Source organism: Rhinatrema bivittatum, chromosome 5, assembly GCF_901001135.1.
Source record: "Rhinatrema bivittatum chromosome 5, aRhiBiv1.1, whole genome shotgun sequence".
Taxonomy (NCBI): Eukaryota; Metazoa; Chordata; class Amphibia; order Gymnophiona; family Rhinatrematidae; genus Rhinatrema; species Rhinatrema bivittatum.
Window position 1 is genome coordinate 209,478,192 of NC_042619.1, and position 10,100 is coordinate 209,488,291.

Consider the following 10,100-nt stretch of genomic DNA (forward strand, 5'->3'; position numbering starts at 1 on the left):
GAAGTCACCTGACATGCATCCTAAGTCTGGACACTAGGGGTCACCAGTGAGCAAGAGTCGAGGCTTTCTTCCCGCAGGAGCTGTGAGCACTGACACCACAACAGCCCCAGCCTGGCCCAGGAATCAAATCCAGGCCTTTTACATGACAGTGTATAGCCCTGCCCCTGTGTCACCAGCCTGGCCCTAACAGAGGTTATTACTACAAACATGTTCTACAATTCACCAAAACCGTACAACAAGTAAAAGATAGCAAAAGAAAGAGAGAAAGTATATGGTGAGCAGTGGAAGAGTTAAAATGCCAGAAGACTGTCCATTAGTTCCAGTAGGCTACCTGCACAAACTTGCTGTTAAAAATTGTATGTGCCTGCTCTTCGCCAGGCAAAAAAAAGATGGAAACCGCAATACAATGAGCAAAACAGATTGCATTTCTATTTCATATATAGCACAGCCACGAATAAATAAACTGGAGGGGAAAAACAAAGAAATTACAAGGTTTTCAGAGTATCTTCTGCTCATCAGAGTATAGGGACTGCCTGGGGATATCCAATTTAGTATTATTTTTTCTTCAATTTATCTTCCCAAAAAACACCAAACAAGCACTACAAAGTTGTAATGCTAGAACTGCTGGGAAATGATCTATTTATCTGTATGTGTGTGCATGCATGCACTGTACGTTCTCCAGGATCAGTCTCCCATCCTTCTCCTGTTACAGAACTCCACTAAAAAACGCTAGACTTGTCTGCATAATTTTCATTCTTGAGGCATTTACATTTCTCTCGCATATCTCCACTCCCACCTCTCTCTTCCAGAGTGTATATTATGTATTTAGATCCTTACATCTTGCCTCAGAGGAATCATGAGGGCAGACTCTGTGCTATTTTCATAATCCTTTTCTGGATTGCCTTAGCACCATCTATATTCTTCTGGAGATGTAGCCTCCAGAAGTGGATGTTATCCTCCAGATAACATCTCACCACCGAGCTGGACAGAGCTATTACTAAGTCTTTTTTTCTGCTGGTTACACCTCTCCCGACACTCTAAATGTGAGACCCAACAGACATCTGGCAAACTTTAATCATAAAAGAAGGCAGGCACCATGATTCTCCCAGAATCTCCATACTAGAAACGATCAGAAAAGCATGAAATGAAGGTTAGGCTTGCCCTGTGTAAGGATCAGAAAAAAGTCCAAGCAGGCTGGAGGTTTGGGAGTCGTTGCGATGCGCAGAAGGGTAAGAGGTGCCGGAGTCCCAGAGCTCAGGGTCAGCCGTGTGACACACTTCCATCAGCTGCCACACCTGAGAGCTATCATTTCACACTCAGATCGGGAGCGGCATCCTAAGGCACATACATACATACATACATAAATAAATAAATAAATAAATAAATAAAGGCAGGCTTCTTACATTCTGGTAAAGGATTCCTTGACCAATTTGATCTTTTTTTTTGCTTCATACAGAAATCTCACTAGTAATAACATGGCTGACTTGCTGCTAAGTGTCCAGGAACATGATTACCCAATGCGAAGGGTCACGACCTTGCAATGGCATATTTTTTTTTTTACTTTTGAGAGAAGTGTGAAATTGTAAACACAACAGCAGGGCAAAGGTGTAATCTTCTCAACAGCCATACTCAGCAGCGATGGAAGACGCTAGTAGGCGGCACCGGCAAAGAAACTTCAGTCTTATCTCATATGGTACAGACAGTGCACGGTTTTGGTTGGCCCCTTCTGGACTGCATCTTCTATGTGTGCACCAATCAACATCTAGCAGACAGAGCTTTTCCACCAGCAGCACTTCCCTCTCTGTCACTATTTGGGGGGGGGGGGAGGGGTGGAATCCATCAATCGCACTTAATGCTAATGCCCTTTCATTTCCCTTCCTTAGGGTAAGCCACGGTGCCTCCTCCCCGCCATTTCAATGCATAAAGTGCCGCTCTCTCTTTCCTCCCTACCTTGTGTCCTTTTTGTCTGGCACAGAGTTACATCCCAGTTGTCGTGCTCATTGCTCCAGGTCTCTGTGACAACTTCAATACCCAGCCCACTTTCTGCTATTTAGGCATCTGGATTCAGGGTTTTATGAGCTTAGACTGAGCACTTCTGTGCATGTCTTTCCATATCTGCCTCTTTCCTCTCTGTACTTTCCTCACCTTTCTTCTTTACAGGTACATTTGTGGGTTTCCCCCACCTTTTGGAGATTTCTTCTCTATCCTCTTTCTTTCTTGGGGGCTGGCGGGGGGAAGAAAGGCTGATAGATTGGCTCTTGCTTTAATCCGGTTTAAACTCTGCTCAATGTATGGATCCAAACCATTCAGTGAAGGCCTCATTCCTTCTCTCATATGGATAAATGTCACATCTAAACAGCCCATCATCCATCCAGATGGAGCCCCAGCGTGCAGTGAAGTCAAATCCCTCTTCCATGCACCAGTCCTTCAATAAGGACTTGAATGCTCTGGAGTAGAGTACCCTCTGCTCCCCCTTTCCATAGACACATGGCAGACGCTCCCTCCCCTTAATCTGTCTCTGCCAAGACTATGAAGAAATTGTGCCGTGAACCACTGAGTGGGCTGCACCTCTGCTTCACCAGTTTTATTTTACCCTTCCTTATTCTGTCATAATTATAATCTGCCTGTTATCCTTGGAGGCCTTGGAGGCAATGGGTGAAGACGTCGGGAAACTAGTGGAGGCGGTGGCTCCTAGAATCCCAGAGCTTATGAAATCTATGTGTTTTGGCCAGAGAATTGAACTACAGCCTCCAATATTCCTGAGGGAATTCTGGACACAAATGTTTCAGTTCTGCAAAATTATACATAGTTTGTCAAAATATAATTACTGTCTTTTGAGTATTTTTTTTTGGGCTATATTACAATTTAAATTATTGCTCAAAGATACAGAATTTTAAATTGTTGGGAATAAAGTTCCCCTAGAAGAACTACAATATTATATCATAAGACAGTGGGCCATGCCCCCCACCCCACCCCAGCCCATCCTGTTCAGTCCCAGCCACACCCGCCACCCCACGCCCTAACCACACTCTCTCTCTCCCCCCCCCCCCCCCCCCCACTAAGCACAACCCCATCATTCTCCCTCTCCTCTCTCCAGGCCAGACCCAATCCCAATGCTCTGCCCTCCCTCCACTTTCACCATTTTGTGAGTGTGCTTCGAGGGGGTCTCTGTGGAGACAGATATGTTTGTGGTGGCGTAATAAAAGATGAAACCGATCAGACTTGTAGATATCACATTAGACTGTGGAATGCTAAAATATACCAAAGGTCAGTGCCTGCATTCCATCCCTGCTCCAGGGATCAACTTACAAGAGTATAATATTTAGCATAATACTAAACCAGCTGAAAAACGTTGATGAAGAAACTAATTCCAAGATAAGTATAAGTTTAGGGGAAGTGGCATTCATCACCCATTGTAAAATCTCAAGAGCTTGAAGTTCTGCATTTGCTTTGTCTTGCTATTGTGATCTGCAGTTTTCCTATGCTTATTTCAGCAGTCGGCAGTGCCCACAACAATTCTCTCTCTCCATCCTCTCCCCAGGCTTCTATCTTCTCCACCTCTGAAGCTGTGACTGCCATAGACTCCATTCTGGCCCACATGGACCAATTTAGCCAATGCCGGCTCCTCCTCCTGTAAGCAAGTTTAGGGGTGCAGGGACCTGTCTGCTACAGGACACTTCCAGTTGCCCTCCCACTTACTTCATGATCCTAAGCTCAGGAAAAAGATGTGTTCTCCTCAGAAATAAGACTTTTATTTATCAGATTTAGCAGGATTTAGCATTTAGAAAATAACAATTCCTGTCTCTAACATCCAGGTGACTAAGCACCAGTTTACCCTAAAAAAAGCTCTGTACCATGGGTGTTTACAAACATGCCATAAACCTTAGCCTGCTTAATATATAAATACTAATGGCTAACTTACTTACCCCTGGTCCCAACCTCAGGCGATATCCCTCTGTTCACCTCTGAAGCAGATGCTGGCTGGAGGTCTGGAGAGTGTGTGCAGGGGAGGAGACTTGCTTCCTGGGTTTGGCCTGGCTTCTGCCTCTTGTACTTGCCGGGCTGTCTGGGACTTGCTCTTGCCCCTCACCATCCCCTCACCATCTCCAGTCTCCTGCCCCAGTCTCCTGGCCATACCTAGTCTTCTCCCTCTTCGATAGTGAGGGTGCTGGTCTGCTTTGGACTCCCCTTTTGCTCTTCTGATTCCTTTTCTTTCAGGGATCCCTTCTCTGGTTTCAGGAATGCTCTTCTGGTTTTGCTGTCACAGTTGCTCCCTTCTCTCTGTTGGCCCCCGTCTTATACTTTCCAGCTGATAAATATGCATAAACTCATGCATAATCACGTGGTGGGTGGAAGGTCTTTGCCGCATTGCAGGTCTTTTCTCCTCCCCATTTCTTTGGGGGGGGGGGGGGGAGTCCTGCCACATTGCAGGACTTTTTCTCTCTCCCCATTTCTTCTGGGTGGAGTACTGCCACGTCTGTATGCCAAGCTGCATGCCAGAGCCAGTGTTTTTCTCCATCTCAGACTGTCGTCGTCCCCTTCTTCCAAGGAGTCCTACTAACCTCTGGACTCCCTTGGCCGGTTCATGACTCCTGCTTATGAGCTTAGCTGCTGCATTGTCTCTCTGCCTTAGTTTTTATTTACATGGAAGCATAGAAATAGGCAGACCTTGATGGCATCCTTCATGTAAAGTTCTCATCTGGGCAAGGTCTCTTCTTTTTCCACTGAGACAGAGTCTTGGCTTGTTAGTAGTTTGGTCTGCAATGCATATTTCTTGGTGATTATGATTCCTATTTGGTGCTTTCAGTGGTAAAACATGGAATATCTCCCTACACTCCTGGCCCTGGTGAGCCAATGATACAGCTACCATGCCAAATTCTGCATGGGAGGTGAATTCTGCCCCGATTCTGCATTGCATAGTGTTGAATTCCCCCATGAATACTCCAGAAAGTATCCCTGAAGCCCGCTGTTGCAGTCATTGCAAGGAACCACCCTCAGCATGTCCACTAACTTTATTTCTCTGAGATTTGTGGATTGGCGGAATACAAGTTTTTAAAATAAAATAAATAAATAAGATGAGTTTAACTGCTGTTGAATGTCTCTTATTGACTACCACTTATGGATCTGGTTTATGTTTAGTCCTTTCCTCAGCAACTCTTCCTCACAGAAGTTTTAACAAACAATTTAGAGCAGTGGTTCCCAAACCTGTCCTGTTGATCCAACAGCCAGTAGGGTTTTCATAATATCCACAAAGATTCTGCAACTTTATCTCATGCCTACTCATTGTGGATATCCTGAAAACTCAACTGGCTAAGGGATCAATAGGATAGGACTGGGAACCAATGCTTTAGAGAGGTCACATCTGTATTGTTAAAAGCCTATGTATGAGATCCAAAATGGCTCTTTTGGATCCTTAGCAGGAGATTAGATTGCACAATAGACCAGCTTGAACCCCAGGGAGGAGCCCCCACCTCTACCCGATCCAATACCTGGATGTGGATATTCTGATGACATAAACTCTGCAACGTTCTCCCCAGATTCAGAGCAGTAGAATTGTGCCAGTGGAAAAGGGTCAATGGTGCCATCTCTGGTAGCAGCCCTGGAAGAAGCAACCGTGTTTATCAAGGCTGGGGAACATTTTCTCCAAAAAAACTTCTGCGACTAGACCCCCCCCCCCCCCCCCCAAAGCTCTGACTGCTGTCAGCAGGACTGGGGTATCCTTTGGCTCCTGAGATGTGGGGAGTAGAGCAGTAAAGCTGGCTGCAGGAGCTGGGAGATGCACCGAGTGAGTATCTGTAGAGGCTCCAGCTTCTTGGAGTCTCCCTACAGCCTGTGGAGCCAGCAAGACCAAGTCTGGAAATGTCCCTGGTAAGACTTTAGAAGACCAATATTTAAAAACCTGGAACACAGATAACTTATTCAGCTAACTTTATCTGGGATTCACAGCAGGATAAACATCCTGTTGAGTATCTTCAAATAAAGTTAGCCAGCTATGCCTATCCATATAATTTTGAAACTTAACCAGCTACATTTGAATATTGCAAGCTAGGTTTTTAAGTTTATTTGGGTAATCGATTAAGGTTAAAGTTTTCTGGGAAAATGTTCCCTTTAACCCTCCACTTGGCCACGTCTAGAAATAGCAGAATAACTGATTCATTTCTTTTGCAATCGATTGCAATATCCTCTTGTATACTGTCTTACTGTATCCTGTAAAAATATGAAAAGTTCAATAAAAATTAAATTAAAAAAAAAGAATAACTGATTCAGCTAACATTCAGAGATAACCAGATAAATTATTGGGCTACATCAACACCATCCCAGAACATCCTGAAATGCCTCCGACTTATCATGATAAGTGGCGCTGATATTGTAACCTTGGCATTTATCTGTATGACTTTGAATAGCGACATGGAGGATATTACCTTAGAGACTTTGTGGGATATTATGATGACCATGGAACATTCTGTTTCGAAAAAACCCAAGAAATTCAAAATAATCCAGGAATGTAAGACATTTTAGGCAAAAATGCTTTGACAAGAAAGGATTTAGACTGCAGACCCAGGCTTTTTAACTCACAAAACATAAAATTCTACTGCCAGTCATGTTCTGGTGACTCTAACACATCAATCTCACCCCATCCCAGCCCACTCCTGCCAACCCCTTCACTCTGTCATTGGAATGCATTTTATAATTTCACTTGTATTTTCTGACAATGTCATCTTTGGCTCATTAGGTTTTGTAGGTCTAATGATGACAGTGTACTGCAGGTCTAGAAAGCTAATCAAGAATTGTATTGAGTTAGTCCCATAAAAAGATATCATATCACCTTGTATTATTTTTGTTTTGTTAATTTTCGTGCAAAAATTCAGACTAGCTACTGCTCCATTGTCCAATATTCAGCTTGAAATGGCTTCTCAGGGCAATAATAAAAAGATAGATGCCTTGGAGAAATGAGTTTCTGATCTCCAAGAAGTGAACGTCTCAATGATTCACGAGAAGAAAATCCCCAGGAGCAACAAGAAAAATCTAGAGAATTATAATGAACATCTCAGTCTAGGACTTCTGAACCTTTCCCTGTTCATCGCTTGTGCCGCCTGCTGAAAGGTTTAAAAAAAATATTTGTTGGACGTTTTGAAGATGCCGGTTGAGGCGTATCCACTGACTTAAAAAATGTACTATTTACCTTTGGCAAAACAGTAGAATGGGACAGTTCAGGGCCCTTCCGAAAGCCCAAAATAATTTGAAAGTTTGAACTTGTCACAGGTCTTAAAAATATCTACTGAGTCAGACGAAGTGGACACTGTCCTCGAAAGCTCATGCTTCAATAAATTGGTGAGTCTGTAAGGTGTCAGCCGACTCCTGTCATTTACTGAGTCAGAGGTGTTTCCTGACACTTTGCTAGTGGTCTTTTTGCTGCAACCACATCAGAACTGGATATTAGGGATGTGAATCGTTTTTTGACGATTTAAAATATCGTCCGATATATTTTAAATCGTCAAAAACCGTTAGGGCCATGATACAATACCAATTCCCCCGATTTATCGTCAAAAAATCGTATATCGGGGGAAGGGGGAGGGCAGGAAAACCAGCACACTAAAACCCCCTAAAACCCCCCCCCGACCCTTTAAATTAAATCCCCCACCCTCCCGAACCCCCCCCCCCAAATGCCTTAAATTACCCTGGGGTCCAGCGGCGGTCCGTAGCTAAATCGGGGGAAGGGGGAGGGCAGGAAAACCGGCACACTAAAACCCACCCCCGACCCTTTAAATTAAATCCCCCACCCTCCCGAACCCCCCCCCCCCCCAAATGCCTTAAATTACCCTGGGTAGAGCGGCGGTCCGAAACGGCCTCCTGCTATTGAATCGTGTTGTCTTCAGCCGGCGCCATTTTGCAAAATGGCCACCGCAAAATGGCGGCGGCCATAGACCAACACGATTTGACTGCAGGAGGTCGTTCCAGACCCCCGCTGGACTTTTGGCAAGTCTTGTGGGGGTCAGGAGGCCCCCCCAAGCTGGCCAAAAGTTCCTGGGGGTCCAGCGGGGGTCTGGTAGTGATTTCCTGCCGCGAATCGTTTTCCGTACGGAAAATGGCGCCGGCAGGAGATCGACTGCAGGAGGTCGTTCAGCGAGGGTTCCGGACCCCCGCTGAACGACCTCCTGCAGTCGATCTCCTGCCGGCGCCATTTTCCGTACGGAAAACGATTTGCGGCAGGAAATCGCTCCCAGACCCCCGCTGAACCCCCAGGAACTTTTGGCCAGCTTGGGGGGGCCTCGTGACCCCCACAAGACTTGCCAAAAGTCCAGCGGGGGTCTGGAACGACCTCCTGCAGTCGAATCGTGTTGGTCTATGGCCGCCGCCATTTTGCGGTGGCCATTTTGCAAAATGGCGCCGGCTGAAGACAACACGATTCAATAGCAGGAGGCCGTTTCGGACCGCCGCCGTTCCGGACCGCCGCTGGATCCCCAGGTAATTTAAAGCATTTGGGGGGGGGGGGTTCGGGAGGGTGGGGGATTTAATTTAAAAGGTCGGGTGGGTTTTAGTGGGTTTTAGTGTGCCGGCTCACGATTTTAACGATTTTCACGATACTTTACCCACCCAAACGGCAACAATACGATTCCCTCCCCCTCCCAGACGAAATCGATCGTTAAGACGATCGAGGACACGATTCACATCTCTACTGGATATTTAAATTTATTTTTTTTTACCACAGAAAAGAGCTGTGTATGAGTTGGAAGATACAGAATGTTTTTCCAAAATGTTTCAAAAGGTCACACAGGTCATACATAAGCATTTTCTAACACACTGGACAAGACCTTTGGTTCTTGGAGCTTACATTTATCTTAGATTTCCATGCAAGTGCCTTTTGAAGTTAGATGTGAGTTATCGTCTGGCTTCCTAGACCCCAGTCAGCTTGATTTATTTATTTTAATAAGGAGCTGGTCAACCCAGGAACCAGGGCTTCGAGCCAGTAACATCTAGGGTTGTCATTGGGGTAGGGGGGAGTTCTAAACCACACTGTTCAAATTATCGGTCTGTTCGTTTTCTTTTCCCCCCCCCCTCTTTTCGATTTTTCTTTCCTTGGATCTTCTAATTCTTTTCCTTATTTTTTCTTATAAATCATTAGGGTAAAAAAATAGGTAATGTCGACTATTATATTCCTTCATGCAATGATTCTCGGATGCAGATTTTCTTTGCAGTACAGGACGGTGCTCGGTATAAAAGGTATCAGAACCTGCAGAGAATCCAGCTCTTTCTCGATTCAATATGTCTATTAGAAGTCTGCCCTCCGGAGAGAAACACACTTAACTTCATATTCCTGCTTGAAATATTCTGCAATGGCAGATGGCTAGCAGCTATTAAGTGATATCCAGCCGTGATCTTCATTGTCAAGGCATATATTATAGGCCCTTCTACAACCAAAGAATGGGGATGACCATATGGAGACTGGCAGAAGTGTCCTACCCTTGATATCCTTAAGCAATACCATAAAAAACAAAGCACGATTTTCAGAGAATAATAAAGTTGTGTGGTTGCCTTGTTAGTCCATGCAGATAACACAGAAATTAAAGTGAACAAGTTGTAGGTGATACCTTTTTTTACTGGTCTAACCTAATACTTTGGTAACTGGCTTCAATGAGTTATGCTTCCTTCAGTTTTTGCAGTGACCTAATAAAGGGAGTGTAGCTCTCGAAAGCCAGTTACAAATGTATTTCATTTTTATATTCCACCTTGACTGACACTTCAGGTACTGCAGGTATTTCCTATCTCCAGAAGGCTTACAATCTAAAAGGGTAATTTATCAAGCCGTGATATTTTACCACAGGAGGGCCAAAATATCAGAGGGGGTACCCACAATAATTGGCTCCTCCCTGGTAAAATATTGCGGCTATTTCTCCACAATGATTTTTTTTATCATGGGAATAAACCATGATTAAAAAAACTGTTGTGGTTGAAGGGCAAAAACACGGGATAGTGATCCCTGCTTCACACAGGGCCACAATCTTCTAAAAGGGCCAGCATCGGGCCTAACACAGCCCCTCCACAACTGCAACCCCCCCATCCCCCCAGGATATTCTTGGAAACCCCCCAACCTCCCACTG

At 44.8% G+C, this 10,100-nt stretch overlaps 1 long non-coding RNA gene across 1 annotated transcript; it reads right to left on the reverse strand.

Moving 5' to 3' along the window:
* Window positions 1-495: 495 nt before the first annotated feature.
* LOC115092323 lies at window positions 496-7,499 on the reverse strand. Its single transcript, XR_003856993.1, has 2 exons — window positions 5,490-7,499; window positions 496-1,335 (listed from the first exon to the last, which is right to left on the reverse strand). It is a non-coding gene; the product is annotated as an uncharacterized LOC115092323 (long non-coding RNA).
* Window positions 7,500-10,100: the final 2,601 nt, after the last annotated feature.